Source organism: Ranitomeya imitator, chromosome 2, assembly GCF_032444005.1.
Source record: "Ranitomeya imitator isolate aRanImi1 chromosome 2, aRanImi1.pri, whole genome shotgun sequence".
Taxonomy (NCBI): domain Eukaryota; kingdom Metazoa; phylum Chordata; class Amphibia; order Anura; family Dendrobatidae; genus Ranitomeya; species Ranitomeya imitator.
This window is the reverse complement of record NC_091283.1, coordinates 405,824,575-405,847,965: the sequence shown is the minus strand read 5'-3', so window position 1 is coordinate 405,847,965 and position 23,391 is coordinate 405,824,575. Positions and strand designations below refer to the sequence as shown.

The window sequence follows — 23,391 nt, the reverse complement described above, 5'->3', positions numbered from 1 at the left end:
TACATTGAGCACAATGGAGGCACAGAAATGTGCTAGCTTTTGGTCTGGATAAAAAACGTTTGTGTGGGCCGATAGAGCCAATGTCAGCTCTAACTAGATTGTCCCTCAAATTAGATGGTCTTTTGAAGCACGGTAAAAAGGGTTCCTTGAACTACGGTATATTGGGGTGTGCGGTGGATAGTAAATGGCTGTGTTTCCTGCCTGATTAATTTGTGTAAAATAAAAGAAAAAGGATGGTAGGAGTGAACAAAAGGGATACGTTTACTGGGGTCCCTTTTCTGAGTATTGGGCGGAGGATCCTTAGATTTCTCTATGATGGTAGCAGGGATAGCCTCTCTTAGAAAATTTAGAAGACATGTCATGAAGGCGTTGGGTACAAAGAGTGTCGTTTGAGACAATACGTTTAGCCCGTTGAAACTGATATAGGTATTGAACGTTTGACTGAGGAAGGGGGTGAAAACTATGATAATGTAGCATGCTGTTCCTACTCGTAGGTTGAATATAAAGATCTGTGGTCAAAAATCCCTCAGAGTCTTTGAGGACCATAGTGTTTTAAAAAATTAACAGCATCTAAATCGTGGGTCATTGTGAACTTTATTCCTAGCCAGGCGTCGTTGAGAAAATCAAAAAACTTCTGCAAGGACTCCAATGAGCCACCCCAAATACAAAAAATTTCATCAATACAGTATAGCGTTTCCATAGGAAAATATTATTGATGTAAAGTGGATGCTTGTAAATTACAGAACTCTCAAACTCTGCCATGTACGTGTTAGCATATGGGGACGTTACATTGGAGCCCATTGCGGTCCCCTAGGTCTGAAGAAAAAAGTTATCTTGGAAAAGAAAAAAGTTATTCACTCCTTCACCACGAAGCCTGTTTTCAACTTCCTGACCAGGCCATTTTTTTCAATTCTGACCACTGTCATTTTATGAGGTCATAACTCTGAAACGCTTCAACGGATCCTGGTGATTCTGAGATTGTTTTCTCGTGACATATTGAACTTTGATAGTGGTAAAAGTTTTGCGATTTGACTTGCGTTTACTTGTGAAAAAAATGGAAATTTGGCGGAAATTTTGAAAATTTTGCAATTTTTAAACTTTTAGTTTTTATGTCCTTAAATTAGAGTCTTATCATACAAAATAGTTAATGAATAACATTACCCACATGTCTGCTTTACATTAGCACAATTTTGGAAACATAATTTTTTTTGTTAGGGAAGTTATAAGGGTTAAAATTTGACCAGCGATTTCTCATTTTTACAACAAAATTTGCAAAACCATTTTTTTTTTTAGGGACCACCTCACACTTGAAGTGACTTTGAGGGGTCTATATGACAGAAAATGCCCAAAAGTGACACCATTCTAAAAACTGCACCCCTCAAGGTACTCAAAACCACATTCAAAAAGTTTATTAACCCTTTAGGTGCTTCACAGGAATTTTTGGAATGTTTAAAAAAAAAATTGAACATTTAACTTTTTTTCACAACATTTTTACTTCAGATCCAATTTGTTTTATTTTACCAAGGGTAACAGGAGAAATTGGACCACAAAAGTCGTACAATTTGTCCTGAGTACGCCGATACCACATATGTGGGGGTAAACCACTGTTTGGGCGCATCCCAGAGCTCGAAAGAGAAGGAGCGCCATTTGACTTTTCAATGTAAAATTTGCTGGAATTTAGATCGGACACCATGTCGCGTTTGGAGAGCCTCTGATGTGCCTAAACAGTGGAAACCCCCCATAAATGACACCATTTTGGAAAGTAGACCCACTAAGGAACTAATCTAGATGTGTGGTGAGCACTTTGAACCTCCAAGTGCTTCACAGAAGTTTATAATGTAAAGCCGTAAAAAGAAAAAAAATCAATTTTTTTTCACAAAAATGATCTTTTCGCCCCAAATTTTTTATTTTCCCAAGGGTAACAGGACAAATTGAACCCCAAAAGTTGTTCAATTTGTCCTGAGTACGCTGATACCCCATATATGTGGGTAAACCACTGTTTGAGCGCATGGCAGAGCTCGGAAGGGAAGGAGCGCCGTTTGACTTTTCAATGCAAAATTGGCTGGAATTGAGATCGGAACCCATGTCGTGTTTGGAGAGCCCCTGATGTGCGTAAACAGTGGAAACCCTCCACAAGTGACCCCATTTTGGAAAGAAGACTCCCTAAGGAACTTATCTAGATGTGTGGTGAGCACTTTTAACCCCCAATTGTTTCACTAAAGTTTAGAATGTAGAGCCGTGAAAATAAAAAAATCATTTTTTCTTTCCACAAAATGATCTTTTAGCCCGCAATTTTTCCCCCCAAGGGTAACAGGAGAAATTGGACCCCATAAGTTGTTGTCCAATTTGTCCTGAGTACACTGATACCCCATATGTGGGGGGGGGGACCACCGTTTGGGCGCTTGGCACAGCTCGGAAGGGAAGGAGCGCCGTTTGGAATGCAGACTTAGATGGATTGGTCTGCAGGCGTCACGTTGCATTTGCAGAGCCCCTGATGTACCTAAACAGTAGAAACCTCCCCCACAAGTGACTCCATATTGGAAACTAGACCCCCCATGGAACTTATCTAGATGTGAACTTATCTAGATGTGTTGTGAGAACTTTGAACGCCCAAGTGTTTCACGACAGTTTATAACGCAGAGCCGTGAAAATATATAATCTTTTTTTTCCACAAAAATTATTTTTTAGCCCCCGGTTTTGTATTTTCCCAAGGGTAAAAGGAGAAATTGGACCCCAAAATTTGTTGTCCAATTTGTCCTGAGAACGCTGATACTCCATATGTTGGGGTAAAACCCTGTTTGGGTGCACGGGAGAGCTCGGAAGGGAAGGAGCACTGTTTTAGTTTTTCAACGCAGAATTGGCTGTAATTGAGATCGGACGCCATGTCGCGTTTGGAGAGCCCCTGATGAGCCTAAACAGTGGAAACTCCCCCAATTCTAACTGAAACCCTAACCCAAACACACCCCTTATCCCAACCATAACCCTTATCACACCCCTAACTCTAATCCCAACCCTAATCCCAACCGTAAATGTAATCCAAACCCTAACTTTAGCCCCAACCCTAACTCTAACCCTAACTTTAGCCCTAACCTCAACCCTAACCCCAACCCTAGCCCCAACCCTAACTTTAGCCCCAGCCCTAACCCTAACGGGAAAACGGAAATAAATACTTTTTTTTTTTTAAATTTTATTATTTTTCCCTAACTAAGGGGGTGATGAAGGGGGGTTTGATTTACTTTTATACCATTTTTTTGGCGGATTTTTATGATTGGCAACCATCACACACTAAAAGACGCTTTTTATTGCAAAAAATAGTTTTTCTATCACCACATTTTGAGAGCTATAATTTATCCATATTTTGGCCCACAGAGTCATGTGAGGTCTTGTTTTTTGCGGGACGAGTTGACGTTTTTATTCGTACCATTTTCGGGCACATTACATTTTTTGATCGCTTTTTACTCCGATTTTTGGGAGGCAGAATGGACAAAAACCAGCAAATTCCTGAATTTCTTTTAGAGGGGCGTTTATACCGTTCCACGTGTGGTAAAATTGATAAAGCAGTTTTATTCTTCAGGTCAGTACGATTACAGCGATACCTCATTTATATTTTTTTAATGTTTTTGTGCTTTGATATAATAAAACCTATTTTATATAAAAAAATAATTATTTTTGCATCGCTTTATTCTGAGAGCTATAACTTTTTTTATTTTTCTGCTGATGATGCTGTATGGTGGCTTTACTTTTGCGGGACATGATGACGTTTTCAGCGGTACCATGTTTATTTATATCCATCTTTTTGATAGCATGTTATTCCACTTTTTGTTCGCCAGTATGTTAATAAAGCGTTGTTTTTTTGCTTTTTTTTTTTGCGGTGTTCACTGAAGGGGTTAACTAGTGGGATAGTTTTATAGAGCGGGTCATTACGGACGCGGCGATACCAAATATGTGTACTTTTACTTTTTTTTTATTTACATAAATGTATTTATTGGGAAATGTTTTTTTTTTATATACATTTTTTTTTTACTTTCTAACATTATCCCAGGGTAGGACATCGCTATATTAGATCAGATCGCTTATCTGACACTTTACATAGCACAGTGTCAGATCAGCGATCTGACAGGCAGTGCAGGAGACTTTCCGGCGTCTGCTCTGAGCAGGCGCCGGCTAGCCACCTCACTTCAGGACCCAGAAGGATCACTGTAGCCATTTTGGATCCGGGGACTCCTTCCAGGACACCGGAACAACGCGATCGCTTTGCTTTGTTCCGGTGGGAGAGCGCAGGGAGCCCCTGTCCCTGCACGATGCCCCTCTATGTCTCTGTCACTACTGACAGCGGCATCAGAGGGGTTAAATGCCCACGATTGGCACTAGCACCGATCGTGGGCATTGCTGCGGTGTGTCAGCTGTGATATACAGCTGACACCTGCACGCGATTGCCGCGTCGCTCAGCGTGAGGCTGCGCGATCGTGCCGCCGTACTAGTACTGCGGTTTGCGGGAACTCAGTTCCTGCAGAGCAATACTAGTATGGCGCATGTCAGGAAGTGGTTAAACAAGACCACCGTAAGGAGGTCCACACAAATTAATTGTTACGGGACTGCAACACAGAACTAGGATAGAGGGGGGAAAACTGTCCCTGCACTGAGACTAGGCTGATACCCTACGATGGAGTGGGCAACCCATTCCTTGTGAATAGACCCATAGATGGGGAAGGAGTTCCCTAATAGATCTAAGGACTGGGTAATAAACAGGCCACCTCCTAGTCGAAAATACAGAGAAGGCTGCTGAAATAAACTGAAAATAGAAACTATAGATTGCAGAACCAGGGCTCCCAGAACTGCACAATATCAAACACAGAAAGCTCTCAAAGCACCTAGCCAGAACTCTAGCGAATTAACACTGTCGTCCAGCAAGGAATGGGAGGCAGGTGCTGGGTGATACAATCACTTGACCTAAGGCAACCCAGCACCAGGGGAAAAAGACCAGCAGCCAGAAAACCAAAACAAAATGGCGGATAGTAACAAACTAAACAGATTCTAACAGTACCTCCCCTTTAACGAGGATCCCCCGAATCCTCTAGGCCGGGTCTTATTCGGAAATCTCCCGTGAAAAGCCTTTATTAACCTTGAGGCTGAGACGTCCACAGCTTTCACCCAGGAATTGTCCTCGGGACTGAAACCCTTCCAGGACACAAGATACTGTAACCCTCCTCTGTGCCACCTGGAATCAAGAATGCGTGAGATCTCAAACTCGCAGTCCTCATCAGTTGGAGAAGCAGACTGCATCACCACCTTATCTGGCATGTCAACTTTCTTCAGCAAAGATACATGAAAAACTGGATTAATTTTCCAGGATGAAGGAATGTCTAATTTCACCGCTGCCGAGTTGACAATCTGAACCACGTTGAAGGGTCCTACAAATTTAGGCCCCAACTTTTTACAAGGAATCTTCAAACGCAGATTCCTGGAGGACAACCAGACCAAGTTCCCAACTGCAAACAACGCCTCCCTTCTTCTCTTGTCAAAATATTTCTTAGACCTCCTATTAGCCTGTTTCATACTATGGCTCACACTGGTCCAAACCGTTTCCAAATTTCCAGAAAAACTCTCCACCTCAGGCACCGCTGCCCCAATCCTAGAAAAAGGACCAAAATATGGATTCTTCCCAGTACAACAAAAGAAAGGAGATCACCCAGCCAAAGACGTATGATTATTTAGGGCAAGCTCAGCTAATGGTAGATATTCCAACCACATCTCCTGATTGTCCGCTACTAAACATCTCAAAAACTGCTCAACGTCCTGGTTCTTCCTCTTGGTCTGTCCATTGTACTGCGGATGATAGCCCAACAAAAATGACAAATGAACCATAAGTCTGTCACAAAAGGCACGCCATTAGCAAGCAACAAACTGTGGTCCCCTATCGGAGACGATGTCCGTGGGAACACCATGAAGTCTGACAATCTCTTTCACGATTAAATAAACGACTCTTAGGGAGAGTAGCACCTAGGACGAACTCAATTGCGCAATCGTAATCTCTATGAGGTGGTAGAGCTTGCGACTCCACCTCTAAAAATACTTTCCAGAAATCCTGAATGGCTTCAGGTAGCTCATTTTTCACAACAGCAGCAATGTGTACATCACAACATTTCCCATAACACTCCTGACCCCAGGATCTTATCGTACTTGATGACCAGTCCAGTACTGGATTGTGCACCTTTAACCAGGGTAACCCCAGAACAACTGGAAAAGGCAATTTATCAAGTACAAACAAATCTAAAGATTCCTGGTGTTCCATATTCACAGTGAGTGGAAACCCGGTGACCTTTCGAGAAACGCACCCATGCTCTAGAAGAGTGTTGTCAATCGCCACTACAGGAAAAGGACATGTTAAAGCTACAGAATCAATCTTATACTTGTCTAGAAATTGTTGATCAATCAAATTAAGTGTAGAACCACAGTCCACCATCACTTGAAAATCAATCGAATGACCATGACAGAACTACCAGAAAAAGAAACCCCCGCTAACCCTATAAATGCAATGCGAACAGGAGTGTTACTCATACTGACCTTTTTTTTTTCTTTCCTTATGCGAACCTCGCATTGCTTAATTAAATGGTCAGCCTTACCCCAATACAAGCATAACCCCAGCGAAAACCTCTTCTCCCTCTCCTGGGAACGAGAGGACATTGCCCCAAGTTGCATCGGTTCCCCGCTCTTGACGGGGCTATCCTGAGAGACGGGGTCCAGCATTATAGGAGTTTTCTCTTCATTCAGCCTGCCCCTCAGTCTTCTATCCACATGGATAGCTAACTGCATAGCAGCTTCCAAAGTATCAGGTGCAGGATATGCAATGAGCAAATCTTTAACTCTTTCACTCAAACCTGCTAAAAACTGACTCTTGAGCGCTGGGTCATTCCACCTGACCTCTGCGGACCATCGTCTGAACAGGGTGCAATACCTCTCAGCATCAACAGAACCTTGTTTAAGCCGTTTGAGCTTTGCCTCAGCTGAAGTGACCCGATCAGGATCATCGTATAACAACCCCATAGCAGTAAAAAAATGCTTCTACTGATGTCAAACAAGGATCATCTGGATGTAATGAAAATGCCCAGATTTGAGGTTCACTTAGCAATAAAGACAATCCCCACACGCTGTAATTCCCTGAGGATCTACGTCTAAGCCGAAAATATAGTAAACATGCATTTTAAACGCAAAAAATACTGCCATTTACCAGAAAAAAACTCAGGTAATCCTACCTTTGACTCTTCAGAGCGTGCTCCAGGACAATTACGCACGTGTTGCAGGTCGGCTACTTCCAAAGTTAACCCTTGCAAGCGTTGAGCAAGTTCTTGGACGCTGGACATATTTAAGGAATCCAGGAGAATTTTTTTTTTTATATGTGTGGCTGGACAAACTGTTACGGAACTGCAACACAGAACTAGGATAGAGGGGGTAATCTGTCCCTGCACTGAGATTAGGCTGATGCCCTACGATGGAGTGGGCGACCCATTCCTTGTGAATAGACCCACCGACGATCCTGGTTTAAACTCAAACGAGGACCTATAGATGGGGGAAGGAGTTCCCTAAAAGATCTAAGGACTGGGTAATAAACAGGTCACCTCCTAGTAGAAAATACAGAGAAGGCTGCAGAAATAAACTGAAAATAGAAACTATAGATAGCAGAAAGCTATCAAAGCACCTAGCCAGAACTCTAGTGGATTAACACTGTTGTCCAGCAAGGAGTGGGAGGCAGGTGCTGGGTAATAAAGGGTGATACAATCACCTGACCTAAGGCAACCCAGCACCAGCGGAAAAAGACCAGCAGCCAGAAAACCACAACAAAATGGCGGATAGTAACAAACTAAACAGATTCTAAGATTAATTTGGTCAGTATTTAAACCAGCAGAAGACTGGCCGTTACTGCCGTTGATGTGAGGAATAGAAGTATATAGGTCTTTCACATCCAAGGTAACCAATAGTGTATTGGGAGATACCTTGTTTTGTTGTTTGATACATTGAAGAAATTCTCTTGTATCACGGAGAAATGAAGGTGAGGTTTGAGTGGTTGGTGTTATGATTTTTTCCAAGTATATAGATAATGGGGAAAGAATGGAGTCGGTTGATGCAGCTATAGGCCTACCGGGAGGGTTATGTAAATTCTTGTGGATTTTTAGTAAAGTATAAAATACCAGTATAATTGGATTTTTCTTTCTAAGATAGTCACAAGTTTTGGAGTCAAGGATCCCAAGATGGGAATATTTAAGTAGGATTGTCTCAATTTCGTTACGGGTCTCTGGGGTGGGATCCCTAGAAAGTCTCATATAGACAGATGTGTCCTCAAGTTGTTGGTAAATTTCTGATATATAATTTGTCTTATCCATCACGACAAGAGCTCCACCCTTGGGCTGGCTTTATAATCAGGTTATCATCCTTTTGTAGTGATACTAGGGCCTAATGTTCAATAGAAGAGAGGTTAGAAGGGTAGAAAAGTCTACCTTTCTCTATATCCTCACGTATAGTGTCAAAGGAGTTCTGTATAAAAACAAAGAAGGTCTCTACCACATGTGATCCCTGAGGTGGACGAAAAGTACTTTTATTGCGAAGGCCGAAATTGGTAATGGACATGGAATTCGTAATGGGGGAGGACCAGTGTCTAGAGTGGGAGTTGTAGCGAAATGAACTTTCAATCTAAGAAGACGAAAAAAAATCTATAAATCCATTTAGAGATCAAATGTCTTACATTGGTAGGAGGGGCAGAAGGAGAGTCCCTTCTGTAATACATTTAGTTCTGCGATACCCAGGGACCTAGAGGAAATATTAAGTACTAATGATTCGGTACCTTGGAAATCGTGATTCTCATTTGATTCGGAGTGTTCCTTTTTTCTGTGGCCCCGTCTGGTCTTCTTGTTGGGAAGCCTCGTCGTTGTCCTAAAAAAAGACCTGAATTGGAGGGAAGAGAACTCCTTTCTTGTTCAGAACCCAAAGTCGAATAATTGGTTGCGGACCGTTGACTGCGGGAGGGTTGTCATCTGGCCGAGGAGTTGTCTTGCCATCAGTACACTTGATTAGATTCGTAGTCTGCGGCGTCTCTAGAAAACTTACTGCGTTTGCGACTCTGTGTCTCTCCTATGCAAATCGATGCGACCCTGGATCTGGGTCCTGAGGGTACTGAGTTCCTCTGATGATCCAGTAGTGGCCAGTTGTGACTCAATATTCTTAATCCGTGATGTGTTCGTCTCGATGGCTTTATGAAGATGTTCTAGGGTGAATGTTATCAGACCGAAAGAACACTTAAGTATCTGTTCATACTTTGAACAAAAATGAGGATAGTCATGAAATAGAGTAGGGCGTAGTGCAACTCTTAGTCCCCTCGGAATTCTCTTAAGGTACCGTCACACTAGATGATATAGCTAGCGATCCGTGACGTTGCAGCATCCTGGCTAGCGATATCGTCCAGTGTGACATGCAGCAGCGATCAGGCCCCTGCTGTGATATCGCTGGTCGGGGAAGAAAGTCCAGAACTTTGTTTCTTCGCTGGATCTCCCGCTGACATCGCTGATTCGGCGTGTGTGACGCCGATTCAGCGATGTCTTCGCTGGTAACCAGTGTAAACATCGGGTTACTAAGCGCAGGGCCGTGCTTAGTAACCCGATGTTTACCCTGGTTACCATCGTTAAAGTAAAAAAAACAACCACTACATACTTACCTACCGCTGTCTGTCCCTGGTGCTGTGCTTCTCTGCACTCATCCTGCACTGGCTGTGAGCACAGCGGCCGGAAAGCAGAGCGGTGACGTCACCGCTCTGCTTTCCGGCTGCCCGGCGCTCACAGCCAGAGCAGAGAAGCAGAGCGCCGGGGACAGACAGCGGTAGGTAAGTATGTAGTGGTTGTTTTTTTTACTTTACCGATGGTAACCAGGGTAAACATCGGGTTACTAAGCGTGGCCCTGCGCTTAGTAACCCGATGTTTACCCTGGTTACCGGCATCGTTGGTCGCTGGAGAGCTGTCTGTGTGACAGCTCTCCAGCGACCAAACAGCGACGCTGAAGCGATCCGGATCGTTGTCGGTATCGCTGCAGCGTCGCTTAGTGTGATGGTACCCTTAACTCGAAGATACTCAGAGAGTATGGTGCAGTGTAGTTCTATATTAACTTGATGTCTAAGTGCCCGCTCAAGGTCATGTCCTCGTGTTTCACGTGGAGGGACTTTTAGAAAGTCGCTAGAATAAGTGGACTGTGCCAGGATAGTAGAACTTGTGTTATAAGAAAAAATAGCAGAAGACATAGCCCCTGAGGCGTGCCACACGTATGGGGAAAACCAGTGCGTTAATTAAGCGTGTGCATAGCGTCTGTGCACACGCTTAACGCATCAGGAAGATCAAGTCGGAAGGAATTCCAGTGATCCTAGTCGCTCCGGACTGGCCGCAACGGGCATGGTACGTGGAGTTGGTGTAGTTTGTCGTCGACGTTCCCTGGTGACTACCAGATCGACCAGATCTCTCCCAGGGCCCGATTTGCCACCAGAACTCGGGGGCCCTGTGTTTAATGGCATGGCCATTGAATCCTGGGTCCTAACCCAAGCTGGGTTGTCCCAAGATGTGGTTTCCACCATGATTAGTGCCCGGAAACCTGCATCCGTGCGCACCTATTACCATGCCTGGAAAACATTTTTCTAGTGGTGCAGGGACCGCGGTCGTTCTCCTCTCACCTTCTCCATTCCGACCATTCTGGAGTTCCTTCAGGCTGGTCTGGACTCAGGCCTAGCACTTAGTTCCTTCAAAGGTCATCTGGTCAACGGCTCCTCGATCAGCAGTCATTTTATATCTAAAAAGAGAGGGAACTATGTAATAAAAGAGGGCGCTGTGAAACAAGAATACACTATGTAAGAGACAGCACAGTACATAACAGCAGAGGAAGCTACATGATAAGGGATGGCAACATATATAACTAGAGAGGATGGTCTGTAATAAGTGACGATGTTATACATAATAAAAGAGGGAACTATGTAACTAAGGATGGTGTTATCTACTATATAATTGTCTAAGGGTCACTTCCGTCTTTCTGTCCTTTCTGTCTGTCACGGATATTCATTGTTCCCGGCCTCTGTCTGTCATGGAATCCAAGTCGCTGATTGGTCTCGCCAACTGCCTGTCATGGCTGCCGCGAACCAATCAGCGACGGCCACAGTCCGATTAGTCCCTCCCTACTCCCCTGCAGTCAGTGCCCGGCATCCGCTCCATACTCCCCGCAGTCAGTGCCCGCTCCATACTCCCCTCCAGTCACCGTTCACACAGGGTTAATGCCAGCGGTAACGGACCGCGTTATGCCGCGGGTAACTCACTCCATTACCGCCGCTATTAACCCTGTGTGACCAAGTTTTTACTATTGATGCTGCCTTTACAGCATCAATAGTAAAAAAATCTAATGTTAAAAATAATAATAAAAAAAAATCATTATATACTCACCTTCCGCCGCCTTTCCCGCTCCTCGCGACACTTTGGTGACCGCTCCATGCAAGCGGCAGGTTCCGCTGGCAAGGATGGTATGCCAGAAGGACCTGCCATGACGTCACGGTCATGTGACCGCGACGTCATCACAGGTCCTGCGCTCATACCAACCCTGGGATCAGAAGCTGCCACGTGCACCTCACACAGGCGACAAGACTACAAGGGGCCCTCGGAAGGTGAGTATATGTTTTATTTTTTAACCTGTGACATACGTGGCTGGGCAATATACTACGTAGCTTGGCAATATACTACGTGACTGGCCAATATACTACGTGGCGGGGCAATATACTACGTGGCTCTGTGCTGTATATTACGTCGCTGTGCAATATACTACATGGCTCTGTGCTGTATACTACATCACTGGGCAATATACTACGTAACTGGGCAATATACTACGTCACTGGGCAATATACTACGTCACTGGGCAATATACTACGTCACTGGGCAATATACTACGTAGCTGGGCAATATACTACGTGGCTGGGCAATATACTACGTGACTGGGCAATATACTACGTGGCTGGGCAATATACTACGTGGCTGGGCAATATACTATGTGACTGGGCAATATACTACGTGGCTAGGCAATATACTACGTGGCTAGGCAATATACTACATAACTGGGCAATATACTACGTAACTGGGCAATATACTACGTGGCTGGGCAATATACTACGTGGGCTGTGCAATATACTACATGGATATGCATATTCTAGAATACCCAATGCGTTAGAATCGGGCCACCATCTAGTACATAATAAGTGAGTACACTATATACTAAGGGACTGTGTTAGACATAATAAGCAATAATAATGTCTTCTTCCACCTCCCCCTGTTCCTAAGTACATTTTAAGTCCCCCTTCCTCCCATTCCAATCCCCCACACCTCTCATTGTCCCCTTCCCTGCATCCCATTATTGTCCTCTCCCCCACCCCATCATTGCCCTCTTCACCACCTCCATCATTGCCTTCTCCACCACCACTATCATTGCTTTCTCCCCCACCACCCCATAACATTGCCCATTCCACCACCTCCATCATTAACTCGTCCCCACCAACCCATCATTGTTTTTTTCCCCTACCACTCCCATCATTGCCCTTTCCATCACCTCCATCATTTCCTCTTCCCCCACCACCCAATTACTGCCCTTTGCACCACCACCATCAATGTCTTCACCACCACCATCAATGCATTCTCCTCCACTACCCCATCATTGTTCTTTCCACCACCTCCATCATTGCTTTCTCCCCTACCACTACCATCATTGCCCTTTTTACCACCTCAATCATTTCCTCCTCCCCCACCAGCCCCATTATTGCCCTTTCCACCACCACCATCATTGCATTCTCCCCCAACTCCATCATTGCCTTCTCCCCCACCACCCCATCATTGCCCATTCCACCACTGCCATCATTTCCTCCTCCACCGCCATCCCCATCGTTGCCTTTCCACCACCACCATCATTGTCCTTTCCACCACCACCACCATCCTTGCCCATTCCAACACCTCCATCATTTCCACCACCATCCTTGCCCATTCCACCACCTCCCATCATTTCCTCCTCCCCTCCACCCCCATTATTGCCCTTTCCACCACCTCCATCATTGCCTTCTCCCTCCACTACCATCATTGCCCATTCCACAACTTCCATCATTTCCTCCTCCCCCACCATCCCCATCATTGCCCTCTCCATCACCTCATCATTGCCTTCTCCCCATCAGCTCCATCATTTCCCTCTCCTCCCCCTACACACACACAGACACACAGCATCATTCACCTCTCTGCACATTCCCCTGCAGCGATATACACACAAACTCTCCGCTCTGCTTCCTCTCTCTGGCACAGCCGGCCGCTGAATGATGACGTCATCCGGCCTGCTGCTGTCTGTGTGAGAGGAAGCGCAGGCAGGAAGCAGGAGATCGCTGCAGCTCCGCTGCTATTTTCTCTTGTAGGCAATCTGGCCAAGGGCCTCAAGGCCGGATAAACAGGCCAGATTGCCCTCATTAATAACCATCCTACAGGGGCCCCCTCCACCTCTGGGCCCCGGTGCAGCCGCACAGGCTGCACATGCGGTATGTCCTCCCATGGTTGGTATACTCTCATGTATTGTTGTTGTTTTTCCTACTGCTTTGTCACGGAACTAGTTCGGCTGGAGCTAGTGTGTGAGGTGTATACTGCAGAGGAGGAGCTTATCATTTTATGTCTACTTAGGCCTCTTTCACACTTCTGTATTTCAGCATCCATCACAATCCGTCGTTTTTTGAGAATGCAGGATCCTGCATTTTCTCATAGACTTGTATTAGCAACGGATTGTGACGTGTGGCCATCCGTTTCATCCGTCTTTCACTGGATCCTGCATAAAAAAAACGTCAGTCGGGCAGAGAAAACATTCAGAGGAAGTTTTTTTCTGCATGTCGGAAAATTGGTCAGCAACTCATCCTGCGCTGCCCGTCACTGGCTACAATAGTAGCCTATGGGCGCAGGATGCGTCGATGCCTGTGAAAAGCAGGAATCCAGCGATGGGTCCTGCCTTTTCAAAGAGAGCATGCGTGGAAGAATTTCCCATTAGGGAAATTCTCTCTCGCTCACTCTCTTTCTCTTTTTACGATTGATGCTGCTCATGCAGCATCAATAGTAACAAGATATAATGTTAAAAATAATTTAAAAAAATAAAAAATCGCAATATTCTCACCCACTGGCGTTCCCGTGCAGCATCACCGATGTTCCCGGCAGCTAGCGTTACTTCCTAGTAATACATTGCGAGAAGTCGCGGTCTCGAGAGACCGTGACTTCTCGCGAGATTTCGCAATGTATTACTAGGAGCGCTAGCTGCCAGGAGCATCGCTGCGCGGGAACACCGGTAGGTGAGAATACTGCGATTTTTTTGTAACCTGGTTTGTGTTGTCTATGCGTTTTCGCAGTGGAAAACCGCTGCGAAGGCAAATACACCACAGGTGCACATAGGCTCGGCGGGTCCGTCAGAAAGACGGGCCCAGTGCACACGTTTTCCACAATCTGCACAGGATCCGTCATTTCAACGTCTTGACGGATCCTGTGCAGATTTGGAAGACGGAAGTGTGAAAGAAGCCTTAGTGGCAGCCTCCTAGTGGCAGCAGCATAACACCCATGATCCTGTGTCCCCCAATGAGTGGCTCGGAGAAAAGGATTTTACGGTGAGTACAGAAAAATCCCTGTTTTTTTTCATTTTAATTTTGCAAAATGATCAGATATATGAATGATTTGTGGGAAAAGATTTAATATAGCGTGTGGATTAAAGTGTATATTTGTATTAGATGATGTCTTCTTAGCTCTCAAATTAGCACAAAGAAGTCTAATGATACAAGCATTAATGCAGTTTAACATATTTAAAGTGTTACATACATATATTTTAGCCACCACAATCTCCTTTTTTTATAATTTTTTTTGTGCTTTTCAATTGCTGTCAGGGACGTCTACCAGCCACTTTGTTGGCCATTTCTGACCTATCCAAAAAGGAAATGCTATATTTCTTCATCTTATCCAGCTGTGTGTAGCACAGTTTTCTTGCTGCAATTGCTTGTTCTAGGTAGATTGACTAATGTCGGAGGCTACAGTTCCCATGATTCCCTTCCCTTTCACAGATAAGAACCATATTTACTAACAATAGTAATTATAAGCTGTAATACAATTTAAAGGGACCTTAACAGCTGATACCTGCTGCCCAATCCACAGGCAGTATGTATCAGACATTTGCTTTATGATCGTCGCCAGGTTAGTTTGATTCTGAGACACTATGGCGTCTCAGAGAGATGCCTACTTTAAAAGTCTGCGTGTGTATGGGGAGAGACTTATCAATCCTGGGTAGCGGGCAGGGAGAAGCTGCCGGAAACCTGCCTTTCCTACCAGTCACCTATGTGGTTCGGTCCCCAGCGCCATTTAAAGTACCGTATATAGTCGCGTATAAGCTGAGATTTTCAGCCCATTTTTTAGGCTAAAAGTGCCCATCTCGGCTTATACTCGAGTCATTGTCCCTGGGGGAGCGGCGGCTGTCACATCATACTCACCTGCTCCCAGTGCGGTCCCTGCTTCTCAGAAGGTCTCTTATGCCGGCAGCTTGTTCCTGTGTTCAGCGGTCACGTGGTACCGCTCATTAAAGTAACGAATATGGACGTGACTCCACTCCCATAGGGGCGGAGCAAAGTAACGAATATGGATGCGACTCCACTCCCATAGGGGCGGAGCGCATATTCATTACTTTAATGAGCGGTACCATGTGACCGCTGAACACAGGAACAAGCTGCTGGCGCCAGAGACCATCGCATCGGAGAAGCAGGGACCGCGCCAGGAGGGTGAGTATGACGGGGGAGGGTGAGCCAAGAGATATTCACTTGTCCCCTTTCCACCGCCAGGCTCCATCTTCTGCATCCTCTGGCTGTGACGTTCAGGTCAGAGGGTGCGATGATGTGGTTAGTGCGTGCCCTCTGCCTGAACAGTCACTGCAGAGACCCGGAAGACACAGCAGCGCGCGGTGGTGGAACGAGGACAGGTGAATATCACAAGTGCCGGAGGCCTGAGTGGCGAGAGGTGAGTATGTCATTTTTTTTTTTATCGCTGCTGCAGCAGCAAATGGGGCATAATGTGCTATGGAGCATCTTGTGGGGCCATAAACCTTTGTGCAGCATTATATGGGGCTTAATACTCTGTGGAGCATCTTATGGGGCCATCAACCTTTGTGCAGCATTATTTGGGGCATAATCTATGGAGCATTTTATGGGGCCATCAACGTTTGTGCAGCATTATATGGGGCATAATATTCTATGGAGCATCTTATGGGGCCATCAACCTTTGTCGAGAATTTTATAGGGCATAATATTCTATGGAGCATCTTATGGGGCCATCATTAACCTTTTATGCAGCATTATATGGGGCATATTTTAATATGGAGCATCTTATTGGGCCATCATGCACTTTATGGATCATTATATGGGGCATATTTTAATATGGAGCATCTTATTGGGCCCATCATCTTAATGGAGCATTATATGGAGTGTATTTTGTATGGAGCATCTTATAGGGCCCATCATAAACTTCATGGAGCATTATATGAGGCGTATTTTGTATGGAGCATCTTATGGGGCCCATCATAAACTTTATGGAGCATTATATGGGGTGCATTTTGTATGGAGCATCTTATGGGGCCCATCATGAATTTATGGCGCATTATATGGGGCTCCTGATTCAATATTGATATTTAAAAACCACTAAAACTACTGATGTCTCAATCAATTTTAATTTTACTGGTATCTATTTTTATTTTTGAAATTTACCAGTAGCTGCTGCATTTCCCACCCTAGGCTTATACTCGAGTCAATAAGTTTTCCCAGTTTTTTGTGTCAAAATTAGGGGTCTCGGCTTATAATCGGGTGGGCTTATATGAGTATATAAGGTATGTTCTCTGATGCACCTCAGCGTTTCAGGATCAAACATACCTAGCTGAGATCATACAGCCAGCGGCTGATACATGCCGTCTGATCCATTAGTAGCATGTATCAGCTGTCATGTTCTCTTTAATATGTTAAGTGTTACATGTATGTGTATATCTTAGCCACCGCAAGGTGTTGCTTCATTATTTTATGTCTTTGCATTATAGGATTTCTACCTGCTACTTTGTTAGCGCCTTCTTTTTGCATAGGTCAAAAAGAGCCATTTTTCTTTCTCTTGTCCAGCTTTGTGCAACACAGTTGTTTTAATGCTTAATCAACATCCCCCATACCACATGGGAAATATAGAGGCAACAACCAAAGAATAAATAGACCGTATAAAATTTAATAATTTATTGAATATACATTAAAAAATAAACAAAGGGAAAATCACACAAACATCCGAGGATAGTACAAAAAACACATAGGTAACAGTGCACACATGTAATAATAAACAAAAAACGCCCAGCTAACCTGATCTTAATGTAAACACAATGCAAAAAATAGAAGCTGCTCCATGCCAGAATCATATAAAGTGACAATGCATATGTGCAAAACGGCAAGGTAATATCCGCATCAATGCCACACCTTCACATAGAAACTGCTCAATGTCAGGATCCTGATGATAAAGTGGCCATGCACGTGCAAATTAATCCCACCAGTAAAGTGGCAATGCATGTGCAAATTAATCCTACTAGTAAAGTGGCAATGCATGTGCAAACTGAGCCTATATAACCATAAGAATCAGGTAGCTGATACACTGTAACGTAACTTACATGTGGCGTTAAACCTCGTATATACTCCCTCGGGCACCCCGACAGCGCCGTTTCGCCTTGTAGCTTCCTCAACAGGGGGGGGGGGCATCCCAGTCCATGATAGTTTCGGATAGCTGTCTCAGAAGGGATTTACCTTGTATGGTAATTGGTGCTACGAATCCCAGTGGTACAGGTGCTGGGGGATGGAGAGTGAGGGAAATGAATGACCCAGTCAGTATACAAGGTGCTTAAATATTCAGACTAATCCAGAAGATGTCGTCCCACCAGGACCAAATGAGGTTGAGTCTCTCGACCTTTTCATCATTGAAAGCAGTGTGGTATTCCAAACTTCTGATATCTTTGACCCTAGTACATAGGTGAAATATAGACAAGGGAGAGGTTTGTTTCCAATGAGAAGCTATTAAACAACTTACTATCATCAAACTGTGTAGAAGAAGTGGAGTAGTTCTGGATATATTCTGCGGGAAGACATTGCATAAGAAGAGCTGAGGTCCCAGTGATCAGTCCAAATCAAAGTCCTGTTTAATCAGAGTTTGTACATCTGTCCAGGAGTAATCCCTGAATAGAGACAGAACCTCTGGACAAGGCACAAGGACAAGGTGTGGTCTTAAACTTGAGTAGTGACAGCACCGCCAATCTAGAGGAAGCTGAGGTGAGGATTTGCCTGTGGGGCATGCCTTTACTTGCTTTCACACTGCCTGTGAGGAAAGACGGCTGGGAGACAAACTGTAAGTGCATAAATCAGTAAGGCTACTTTCACACTGGCGTTTTTTGCAATACGTCGCAATGCGTCGTTTATGGCAAAAAACGCATCCTGCAAAGTTGTTTGCAGGATGCGTTTTTGCCCCATAGATTAACATTAGCGACGCATTGCCACACGTAGCAACCGTCGTGCGACGGTTGCGCCGTGTTGTGGCGGACCGCTGGGAGCAAAAAACGTTAAATGTAACATTTTTTGCTGTCGACGGACCGCTTTTTTCGACCGCGCATGCGCGGCCGGAACTCCGCCCCCACCTCCCCGCACCTCACAATGGGGCAGCGGATGCGCCGGAGAAATGCATCCGCTGCACCCGTTGTGCGGCACATCAAACGCTAGCGTCGGAATCTCGGCCCGACGCATTGCGACAGGCAGATTCCAACGCTAGTGTGAAAGTAGCCTTACCCGGTTTTGATGTCTATTTTTAGGGCAGACCCTGGGCATTCTTCCCCTAAAAGGGCTAGTTTTCAGGACTTACAACTACAGAGCTCTGACCCCAGAGTTTGGGCATGTTTTTTCTCACAGACATGCATTGGAAGCATTTTGGATTGGGGGTCCCTGTTTTGGGAAAATCTCTCTGGAACCACAAGTTGCAGCAGGGCGATGAGGTCTTAAAATTTGTGGGAGACTCTGTACTCTAACCCTGTTAAAGACCTAGTGGCTGTGTGCATCAGCCATGGAGATATAATCGTTTAGCTCCCTATGAAGAATCCCATTCATTTAATACTTACATATGTTGCTTCCTATAATTTATAGCACAGTTTACGAAGAGGCTTCAAAATGGCACATGCTCTGATTGATGTACAATTCAAATTGACTCAGATTCCTTGTCCTTATTAAGATGTCTATTTTGTCTAGGATTCTGCACAGTCCAATTATGACTTCTTCAAACTTTCTCCTCAACAATCATTGGTTCCTGTGACCAAAAAAAGAGGTGGGTGGAATCATAAAAGAACATGAGGCCGTGGTGTCACGTGCAATATTCAATAGCATTTCATATTGGGTTTCAGCTATTTCTGGAAAATGGGGAACAAGAAAAGAAGTGTTCCAGTGAGGAAGAGGTGTTTACCATACAGGTAATGTCCTGCCCACATATTTATCCACGTTCCCATTTGTTCTCCATCCTCATAATCACATTACTCTTTCTGTAGGTCAAAAGTCGGCGTGTGTACAGAATTCTAACAATAATAATCGATGCCCTGGAAATACAGGATGAAGCAAACCAGATGAAACTAGGTGCAAAGTCCTGTGAAAGTACTTTTACAAGAGATGATTTATCATGCTATCACCCACATCTAGCACCTCGATTGTCAATGGGATTTTAGCATCAGGTGACTTTACACACTCATTAAGCAACTGTCGCTCAGTAGTTTGTGATGAACCACTATCGTTCCAATTGTGCACAGCCACACACTGGACACTAAACGATAGTCCCTCACATCATGCAGGGTTGTTTTGTTTGACTGAGTTCATGCTCCGGCCAATATTTAATTAGCACACTGGCTGGGGAACAGTGCGTTAAAAGGGTTAAACACCTGAATGCTGCCACTGCTGACCCAGGCTTCCTGAACTACATCAGGGATCAGTTGATCTCCAACATCATTGAGGGTCCTGCAGGAAGCCTTGTTGACCAGTGGTGTCGTTCTGGTGACTAAAGCCACCCTTTGATAAAAAAAAGTGACAATGAACACTGAGCAACTTCTAGATCAGCCATCTTGGGCAGTAATACATGGATTTTGCTCTGAAGGTACACAGCCTATCAGTACAGAATACATTAAAGTTGTTCACTGACGGGCAGGAGGTGGTAAGAGAGGTAATGAAGGAAGAAAAAAAATCAGTTGGACAAAAACTTGCACATCTCCACAGCCAGGTTGTTTGCACTTGACCCTTCTGATTGCAGGCACAGACATCTCAGAAGCTCCCAGATAACAAAGGAGATAAGAATTGGTGTGTAGAAAACATTGCTATGCAGAGGGGGTAGACATTACATTTTTATAAAATAAAATGGACAAACTCCACATAGCATATTTTTGTACACCCCTCAACTCTTTTCTCCATTGCTATCTTCTACTATTGTGATTTGACTCACAGCCTATAAGCATCTTCGATTATAGTACATAATGTATAATATTTTAGGAGGTGACAATGTCGCTGAGGTGCCGTACCCGACATATTCACTATGCAGAATGCTGCACTGTGCAATATTGATCACATTTTTCTTTTCTCCTCAGCTCGGATACCGATTCACAAAGCGGCAATAATGAAGATGGAGAAAGGCAGCTATGCGATTGCTGTAAAGCAGAGGAATAAGAACAAATATACTTTTATTATGTTTGCTTCTCTAAATAAAATGAAGTTTGCTTTGGTTTTGTTCCCTTTTCTATACTATAGTGGTGATATATAAATATAATAAGTCCATGTCAGCTAAGAAGACGCATACAGCAACATCTGTCCACCATCACAATGGCAAAAAGGGACAAGCTGAAGGGGAAAACCCTTACATCTGTGGCTGCGCACTACTTGGCCGAACATGACTCAAATTGGGCTGGCAAGAAAGTTCTAGGACTTGAAGCAGTACATATGAATATGAGGGGAGGAAATGTCACCCTTGAACTTTTAAAGCGGGAGTCTAAGTGGATTTTCGACTTAAATTGTGTTATCCCCGTGGGTATCAATGAAGAGCTGCTGTTTACTGGTTTTTCTAAACAATAAGTTGTACAAGTATCGGGTGCGTTTTCTATTTATAGTGAATCTGTACCCGCTTCTCTGGTTGAACTATTATCCAGCAGTTCGCCCCTTTTGGGGTGCTCGCTTTAATTTTTTGTTCATTTTTTGTTCTTCTCCCGGTTGGTACCCTAGTGGGGCTAACGTGTGTATGCCCTTAGTCTCTTTATCTCTTACATCTCTTGTGTAGGCCCCCCTTTGGCATGTTGCCAGTACAGGGCCTTTAACATTGCTCTCTATAGCATTGGACTTGTACCATGTATGTTTCTTTATATTTTTGTTCATTTTTTGTTTCGTTTCATTTTTCATTATCAATATTATAATTTTTTTTTTTTATTTTTTTTTTATTTGTAGGATGGTTAAAGTATTTTTTCATTTTCATATTACATCTTCTGTATAATATTTGTTTGATTATGTGCGTTTTTGTTTTTCTGCATTTGTATATTTATAATTTTTATTTGGTACTTCTTTAATTTATATATTTTATTTTTTTTTTCTTTGCATTATCTTTATACTTATTGTCTCTTTTCATTACTCTTTGCTATATAGTGGTTTCTGGGTTCTATAATACTCATTGTTTGCTGCTTAATGGGCAATACGTGTAGGGGTTCATCAGGGCACTTTGTCTAAGCCCAGCAGGGGAGTTAGTGTATACCGTGTGGAATGCAGGGCTCTTCTTTATTTCCTTTTTTTAATTTTTTTATTTATTTGTTTTCTTTTATTTATATTTGGAACCCCTTTTCCTAGGTCCACACTTCCTTGTTTCTTGGAATTGGCTCGTTTGTGCCTTTGGGCTGTGTTAGTTCCGCCACTCCGTTATCTCAGATGCACCTGTACTCATTGTATTTCTTCCTGACACCTGCGCAAGCGCAGTGAGCGTGCTGCCATGGCGACCGAGAGCGGATCATACACTTCCGCTCCGACACGCCGGCGCATGCGCAATGCATACACGCCGGGCCCGGCTTGTGTCACCGCCATTATACACTCCATGCGGCACTCTCAGCAGCCGCACAGCTGTTGTCGGTAAGTCACCCATCATCATGTATTTAAGCAGGAGGCAGGGCATGCAGGCATCACCCCTGACGAAGCCACCAGTGCGTGGAGACACGCGTTGGGTGCCTGCAGTCCGCACTTTTTCTCTTACATGGTACACATGCCCTCTTGATTCTGCCTGGGACCTATACCCACGGGATTGGGTTCTCTCTACACCCTATTCAGGGTTTATGTATTTTGGGTGTTTGGTTTCAGGTGCGGTGGGTATTGGGCTGCATAGCTATCTCACATTTGTGTTTATTGCATTGCCTTTACCTCCAACATGACCGTTCATAGGTTGCTTATATAACCACTATATTTGTGGTAATTACGGCACTTTGACTATATGGTGCCGGAGAGGTCATGCTTTTTCTTTACACAATGTCCTTTTATGGTGCATGATTGTATGGGACCAGTAGATGTGTTCATGTCGTGTTATTCATACGATGTTTAACCTATGGGCATGTGTATTATACCCTGTATAGATATGTGCGGGCTTTTTGCCTTATTTTGGGCTTGTTTGTTAGTATGGGGTTATGTTATATCCCCTTGTTTTAACTGTTTTTAAATGTGTTTTTGTCTCTTGCATATTTGTTGAATAAAGCTGTTTTTGTGATATATATTCCTCTAGTGGTGACTCCCACTTTATAAGGTCTACCTTTCCCTCTCTAGTCTATATTCCATGTCAGCATGTGACATTGCAGAGTAAAGTAAACATGATATTAATTTGCAGCAGTATATAGTACGATGTAAACCGATAAAGGTCCTTAGTGATGAGGTGACCATGTGACCAGAGGTTACAGAATGCTATTGTACCCATGGTGTCCGATGAGAAAAAAGCAAGGGTGGAGGGCACCATTGTATTGTCACAAACTGGGATTCACCTGGAGTATGTCACAGCAGAGTAATGAAAAAGAAGAAAAGAGACATACACAACACCAGAGATCACCAAAAAATGAATAATAAATAATATAATAAATTTTATTAAGGTCAAACAAGACACTCCAAACAATTAAAAACCAAAGCGGTACATATCCCAAATAGGAAATACCCCCCAAGACCCAAAAAAGGCTCTATACCAAGAAATGTGTACATATATAGAGTAGCATGTGAATTCACATTACAATATATAATATCTTATG

The 23,391-nt window shown here is 44.0% G+C and overlaps 1 pseudogene; it reads left to right on the top strand.

Annotated features, from left to right (window-relative positions):
- Positions 1 to 23,071, top strand: part of LOC138666675 (E3 SUMO-protein ligase ZNF451-like) — a 126,396-nt pseudogene extending 103,325 nt beyond the window's left edge.
- The last annotated feature ends 320 nt before the right edge of the window (positions 23,072 to 23,391 follow it).